The 8,519-nt window shown below is 34.4% G+C and overlaps 1 pseudogene; it reads left to right on the top strand.

Annotated features, from left to right (window-relative positions):
- Nucleotides 5,596-7,054, top strand: LOC107628364 (annotated as a pseudogene).

Here is an 8,519-nt window from a genome sequence, read left to right as displayed (position 1 = left end):
TATAAATCGCTTCTGTTATTTAAATAAGTGCAGCCGCTCTGCTGGCCGTGCCGGAAACCTGCAGTTAGATGGACTGAGGTTCACACATTTTCTAAGCTGATGAATTTTTGTTTCTGATATCGTTTCTTTCTTTATTAATCCTTTATTTTCGGGGAGATTTCAGATACAAAGCTGGTTTGAGGATAGGTTCCAAGACTTACCAGATGACCCCTAATAATGAATTGATGATTCCCGAAGACCCTAAATGTAATAAGGAAGGTGAGCTCTCTTGAATGCCTAAGGTTCTTAGCGTAGCTTGTGCTTGTGCTTTCCTCGAGCAGTGCCTATCGCTGCTGCTTAAGTATGCTGTAGCCAATGTAGTTTCTGTTAAGATATTTTTTTGACTATTTTATTGCTTTAAAATGTCTCATAAAAACTGAAATTTGGTTAGTTGCAGTGGAAATAGATTGTGACTTAAAGCAAGCTTTAACTAAAATGTTAGTGATTTGAACACTGGATTTCTTTGCTTTAGGGAAGACTTTGTCTGATAATTATGACTATTCAGTTCTGTTCCGTTCTGTTCTATTCTGACATTTGTTACTTAAGTTTGAAGATATAGTTTGTTTGTTTCTTGATCCTCACTTCTGTTTCCCTTATTTTTTTGGTTTAATGTATTCAGTTGCTTTCCTTTGCATACTTTGTCTTTTGAATATATTCTCTGCTCTCTCTTTAACTGAACGGTTCTATTTTAAGTTTTTTGAAACCACAAATTGCTTTGTCCTTCTTTGTTATTTTGTGTTCTTACTAATTGGAATTTAGTTAACTAACTAAGCACCTTTTTCTCTTCTTGTTTAGTTCAAAATATTGTCTCTTCTATTGTTCAGTTAATCATTACTTTTACTATGCCTTGTTTGGATGATTAATCAGTTTCCTAAAGCAATCATAGAACAAATAGGGATGTAACTTGTAACAACACCTTTCTATGGTTCCACCAATTCTTGAAAAGATACAATAAGAAGGGGCCCAACCCAACTACTTTGACTCATTACATATGCCCTCTCTTCATAGGGTACCCTACTTCTCCATCTACATACCTTTAATTACTAAAAATTATTAAAAAAAAAAAATAGATAGAGATTGATACCCCAAGCCTAAGGGGTGTTTTGGGTTGGAGTTGCGGTGGAATAATATCTTGTGCTTCATCTAAGAGTGGAATCAGAGATTCTGCAGCTTCATTTATTCCTTTTTATACTATTTTAATATTTTTTTTTAATTTACCTTTCATAAATCACTTGTCACAGTAAATTATATATAATGTAGGAACTTATAGGTTTAATTCTATTTGAATTAACTGCCATCTTCATTTTTTTTACAGCTTCTAATGATGTTTCATTAAGAAGTTCAGGTCAATGCAACTCATGGGGTTTCTAGCTGAGATAATTCAAGCGAAAGCAAATTGAGGGATCTCCTCGACAGCTCGGAATACGTGCTTACCTTTGATTTCAGTCTTGTTACACCCATTTTTTTTTCACAAAGTTTGACTTAGCAGTAAGAGGAGGGTAACTTATTGCTATAGCCTATAATCTCCTAATTAGTCCTAATTAAGTTCTTGTAATGAACTAACAAAGTTTTTTTTATATACTCTAGTTGTACAATTCAAGGTAGGAAACTAGTTTCTGATCATTGCTTCCATTTGGTGACAGGTCCTGACAGAAGGATCTTCTTGCCAGAGGGTCTCTTGGACCGATCCGAGATCCCACCATACTTGAATGGAGAAGTGCCCGGAGAGTATGTGGATTCTTCTCTAGCTAGTCCCTTTTGAATCACAAACATTGTGAAACTTTGACTTGTTTTGCTTAATTTTTCTTTGATATTTGTTGATGCAGCTATGGTTATGATCCTTTTGGTCTCAGCAAGATGCCAGAGGACTTTGCCAAGTATGTCTTAACACTTTTTCAAACTTGATATATATCCTTTTGGTCACATTAGTTTACGAACTGCTTTTAATACATTTATTATTTGAAGTATACTGGTTGATCCCTTTTTTCTGATGTTAAATTGCTCTCTAGTATGCTTGGCAAGTAAATTCACTTTATTGAATGGGAATGATCATCTTTCTTGTTCCAGAATTGGTTTCAAGTAGAAAATGAATGTATATATGCATGCATTAAGAGATGAACAAAGAACTATATCTCTGTTCTCTCCTTGTTTAAGTGAATGCTCATTAGCTCAGGAGCTTGTGTTGAAAAATTTACTCGTAATTAATGAGACTGAGCATAATATGCAGCATAATTGGATGGTTTTGCAGTATAATTGAATGGTTTTGCAAGATTCTGTCTGAAGTTAAAAACCTTGCTGCTAATTGTAATGAGACTGACCTTAAGGAATTCAATGTAGTACCACTAACGTTTAGCTCAAGGAATTATCTTTTGTAGGTAAAAAAGTTCACAAATGTTCCAGAAACAATTATGTATGATCTAAGGGAAGGAAGTTTAAGAGGGCTAGAGGAAGGAGGAACAGCAAAGGAAATAGAATTTAAGTTGTATTGTTTCTGTATTTTTTTTTTCAGTTTTTAGTTTTGGAATTTGAAATTGAGATTTATTTTGTATTTGAGTATTAGTTTTTTAATGTATAAAACAATTATCGCAAAAATTGTCACTAATTATTGTTTGATTTATCTTGTACTAAAAATTGCATACTATATTTGTAGGTTTGGTAATAAAAAAGGATTGAAAATTTATATTTTGCAGCGGTGAAGGTAAAAATAAGAAAAAGGATTTTTTTAAAAAAATTTTACAAGGCTATCGCTACGCTTTTAAAGCGTGGCCATATCACTGGCTATTGCCACGCTTTAAAAAGTGTAACCATATCCTTCTCTATTGCCACGAGTACCCAAAACATACATTCTGGGACGTTTTAAAAAGCGTGACGATATGTGCACTTATCGGTACGCTTTTTAAGCGTACATATAGGTTTAGTCCTACGGCCACGCTTAAAAAAACGTGGCAAAAGATGAAAGCGTGCCAACAAAAAAGCGTGCCGATAGATTCACAAAAGCGTGGCGATAGAGCAACCGGCACGCTGGCAGATGTGACCCTTTCAAAAGCGTGCCGATAGTTCAAAAAAGCGTGGCGAAAAGCTATCGGCACGCTTTTTTGCACTTTTCAGCACGCTTTTACAGCGTGGCAGAAAACTTATTTTCTTGTACCAGCAATTAATAACTTATCAACGTCTCATAAAGCTAAGTCTTTGCTAATCAAATCGGCCGCAACATTGAGGTTTATGTTGAGGACATAGTCACCAAAACAATGATGGGGGAGTAGTCATTTTATTGACCTTTTAATTAGAAATATTTGCACAGTTAAGAGAATATCATATGCGACAAAAAAGTATGCATAAGGGACCAGGGAGGAAAGTTCCTAAGTTTTATGTTGACTAACCGAGGCATTAAAGCAAATCGTAACATGTGGCATGCTATATATGCGAAACATAAAAAGTCCTCCGTCCTTGAAAGATGTCTGACAATAGTTAACTGGACAACTAGCATCTTTGTCCCACTTTTACATCGGCTCACGCATTGCCTAGATAAGTTTTCTAGACTTCAAATAAGCAAAACGAATTCTGTTGGAATCCGGATTGCAAGCATGCTTTTGCCGAGTTAATAGACATATTATCTACACCTACTATATATCCTCCTGTATCGTCTAGTGGTTGGGAGGCTTCTATATCTATATTTATTTGTCACTAATTATGTTGCTGGTTTCGTTTTAGTTAGAGAGGTAAATCGCATTCAACACCAGTATATTTCTTTAGCATGTCGAGCTTCGATATCTAAAACTAGAGAAGTTGGCACTTGCTTTAGTTTCAACATCTAAAAATCTTAGAAATTTTTTTCTTAAGTCTTCTTAAGAATAAATATCATTATAGGATTAAGTTACAGAAAAGATTTTGTAAAATACAAAGACCCATAATGTTTACACATGATAGTGTTGAGAAGTCTATAAACTTATTAACTTAGCTCAAAATGCTATCTTGGTTTTGAGTTATTTCAAAAGATGTTATCAATTCAACATATATTATCCTCAAATTTACAAGAATGCAATCTAAACTATAGATGTACAAGAAAGCCCTAGATAAAAAACTATAAGTATAGACTTATGCGGTGAAGAGACAAATGAAAAGATATATAAGTAGATGCATCTTTTCTGTTCATTATGGATTTGTTTGGAATAAGTACTGTTTTGATTCATATGATTTAGTGGAAAAATCAAAATTATCTCTAATTTTTTTTTTCAAAATCATCCTTAATATTAAAATTATTTTTAAAATTATCCCTTAAACAAAATCATCCTTAATGTTACAGCTTGTTGGAGGAAGTATAGAGCAATATAATTTCTTTGTTGCTCTTCTTTAAATTTTTTCTTTTTTGCAACGAAAAATGTTATTTGATTTTCTAGCATGATAAACTCTTCGTGGACAACATCCCACGAGTCTTATAATTGTAGAAAGGTTTTTATTTGAGAATGTCAATTTTCATAATCATCTTCTGACAATATATGGGCATGGGAATATTGATGGTTGAGATAGTTATGTTATGGAAAAAATTTTATTTTTTGAGTGGGTTATAAACTTATAATGTAGTAGATATGTATAGTTGATAAGTTAGGAAGAAAGATTTTACACCTAATAGATGATCGAATGTAGCTAGCTCTGATGCTACTGTTAGTTTTATGAAATAGTTTGATATTAGTTTAGTGTATTATGGACTTAAATATTGTAGCAAAGATAGTTTTGATGAATAAGTAGTTTAAATAAATGGTTTAAGAAATTTGATAGTTATATTTTTTATTGAGTTAAGGAGAGAGTACAAATACTAATGGAATTTGATATGTTTATTAGTTAGTTACAATGAACTCCATGATGACCTATTTATAAGCTCTATAAATTGATTCTAGATAATTCCAAATTTTAGATATTTCTAGTACTTAATTTATTTAGTTAACTTCTAAATTTCTCCATCATAATATCTAGATATTTATTTTTATAGAACTAGATCATGAAAATTCTAAAAAGTTCTACAAATATATAGCATCATTAATATCAACACTAATGCAATATTATTTAAACCTAGGATTGGCCTCTGTTTGACTCACTTAATCCTTCCAAAATCTAAGTTATGCCATTTCGAATCATTTAAATCCAAATAATGCATTAGTTAGAATAATATGATGCAAACACAAGTAATGGCCAGTAGTTGATAGGATTTTATTTAGTGCAAGTCAGCGCCAATACTCAAATTCAAATAGCAACAAGATTTCCCTTCTGTAAGGTCCATGAAGTAATAAAGGAAAGAGTTAGAGATGAGCCATACAATTACTTTAATTTTCAAAAAAATATGTAAAGTTTTTTTAAGATTTTTTTTTATTTCACAAGTATCCTATGTTAAATCAGAATTTGAGAAAAAAAGTGTACTTAAAAGATATAAAATATACCGTCTAACCTAATAATTATATTAGTAATTATTTTTATGATTTGAATTTGTAATCTTGAAGTCATATAGAGATATTCTAAAACACTTTTCAGACATATAAATATATAATTTTATTCCTCAATATTTAACTATATGATATCAGCATTTAAAAGAAAAGAAAAGTTGATGATAGAGATTAAAATGTTCACTATTCCTGAAAATTGAGTCTCGTTCCAATTTGGTCAAGGTACAACTAATCTACTACTTAATTTAATATTAATTTCAAAATAACTTCATTACACCGATCCCATGTCTCACAAGTCAACTACTTCCGGCCCATGCACTCTTATGTCTTTATTTCCATACTATATAACTCCAAGTTAAGGAATCGAATTTTATTTCAATCATCCAGTCCAACATAATCCATTCTTCAATAATATAGAAAACATCTATATAGATCAGAGCCTCTTCATCCAAGGCAATATGTTCATGGGGGCATTATCTACACCATTATCCCTTGTAATGTTGCTTATTTCTTTAACAATCATGGCAAGAATGCCAAATGCCACGGCTACAGTTAACCCTGTTCAAGCCACAGGAAAAGAACCAATCCTTGAGTTGTTCATGCATGACATTCTTGGTGGAAGCAACCCAACAGCTAGACCAGTTACTGGGTTACTTGGGAACATTTACAGTGGCCAAGTTCCTTTTGCAACCCCAATAGGATTCAAAACCCCACAAGGTGGGACTCCCATTCCCAACGCCAATGGTGCTCTTCCCACTGTTAATGGCGTTTTTGGTACCCCCTCGGCACCGGCTTGGCTGGCACCACCTTTGCGGCAAATGGTAATGTTAGAGAGATAATAACTAAGTTAATTTATTTAACTTAATATCTATAATTTCATGCTTATAATATAAACGCAGCAAGTTTTGATCCGGGAATGAATATGCAGTACGCAATACGCTATACGTAAAGTATTATGTGAAAAAAATTTACTCCGGTACATAGATGAATTAATACACTAGTTACGTAGCTATGCTTAATACATCTAAAATTACATAATTATTCTAATGGAACAGTATTTATTAAATGCTAAATAAGATAATTTTAGATTGTTTAAATTTATTTGAGTCTTCCAAACGTTATTGGCAGGAAATAGTAACGGACAGTTACAGTTAGGATCTGATGGGTTGGGACTTGGTTTCGGCACAATAACTGTGATCGATGATGTTTTGACGGTGCAACCGGAGTTGGGATCGCAGATAGTTGGGAAGGATCAGGGGGTTTATGTTGCAAGTTCAGCAGATGGGAGCCGGCAAATGATGGCATTCACAGCACTGTTTGAAGGAGGGGAGTATGGTGACAGCTTAAACTTGTACGGACTATTCAAGATTGGGAGCGCCATGTCGAAGTTATCAGTGATCGGTGGGACTGGGAAGTTCAAGAATGCTAAGGGCTTTGCGTAGGTTAGGAGTCTCATACCACCAGGGCAGATTGCCACTGATGGTGCTGAGACATTGCTGAGGATCACTGTCCATTTGAACTACTAACAAAACTCGTGTAGTGGGTGGATGTGTGGAAAGGGCAAAGTTGGCATTTTGTTATTTATTGATGATGATAGTAAGATTTAGTTGTGTTTTTGTCAAATTCGAATGCAGATTGTATTATTTGAGTTGTTCTTCTGAGATTGAATTAACGATCAATATACATACATTCTTGGCTTTTTAACCTTTTTGCTATCTTTAATTAAAACTTGTATGTATGCCTTTCTCTAAGAATAAGATGTCACTCAATAATATATTAACAAGCAAAAACGAAGAGTAAATATATGCATCTATTTATAATAGATAAAACTTGACATAGTCATTATTCTAAAATGAGGTTTGGACATGTTCCAGGCCTATAATATAAGGAAAAGTATAGAGGAACAATATATATAGTGAACAATGTAAACAATTGTCTAAAAAAAAGTAAAATTGACTTAAAATTTAAATTTTTAATTAATTAAATAATTATTATCAAATTTTAAAATTTAAAATATTAGAATTAGCAATTAAACACATTTACACTACATACGATTATTCTAAATCCCACCATAACCATAATTCCAACATCCGCGCCAATCCCTCTCAGGTCCACAACCATATCCCATCGTTGTCACCGGAGATAGCCGTTTAGATGTAGAAGAACACTGCTGCCCCCACCCCGCCGCTGCACCAGCTTCTCTTCCATCCCCTCTCAGTACTGTCATTTTGCATTCCACCAGCTTCTTTACCAGCATCGATCTCTCCATCAACGGTTATCATTATCGTCGCCGAGCTCCTGACGCCGTCGCTGCGTCGACCACTAGCCCCGCTCAACGTCGTCATTCAGGTTGCCACTGCTGGCTGCTGCCGCACGAGTGATGCCGTCGTGCGCGTTCCCCATGCGCCACTGCGACTATCTCACGTTCCACGGGCGTCGTTGCTGCTGTCTCGCTATTCGTGGGCGGCGCTGCTGCTGTCTCATCGCCATCCTCCCTCTGCCGTCGTGGTTCTCCTGCTACTCTTCTCCTTTTTCGGATGTGATTCACATTAAGAACAAACATCATATTTGTATGAAAAATAAACATCTTGTTTGCAGGAGAAATAAATATCTGGATTGGATTTAAATAGATACAATGATATTTGCTGGATATTTATTTTACTAGGTATGTGGATGGTTATTTTTATTCTAAACTGACGTTCTTGATGGAGAAGAAGCTCGACGTCACTGAGGCTGGCTAGGGAGGGAGGGATCAACGGCACAATGAGGGTTTGGGAAGGGATATGCGGCGATAAAAGGGTTAGAAGGTGGATGGTTAAAATATTAAAGGTGAAAGTAGAATTTTTAGAAGGGTAATTTGTGATAGACTTTTTTTTTTTTTGCCTTTCTATGAGTCAAGAATACAGCCCATTGTTCACGTTGTTCATAATTTTCGTTATCTAACTAGCAGAGCCGATAATATATAACTTTGTTATCTTAGGGATAAGTATTGTTTTGGTCCCTCACGTTGAGGGTCAGAATCGAAACCGTCCCCAATGTAATTTC

The sequence above is a fragment of the Arachis ipaensis genome, chromosome B02, assembly GCF_000816755.2.
Source record: "Arachis ipaensis cultivar K30076 chromosome B02, Araip1.1, whole genome shotgun sequence".
Lineage (NCBI taxonomy): Eukaryota > Viridiplantae > Streptophyta > Magnoliopsida > Fabales > Fabaceae > Arachis > Arachis ipaensis.
This window is presented reverse-complemented; position numbering and strand designations above follow the sequence as displayed.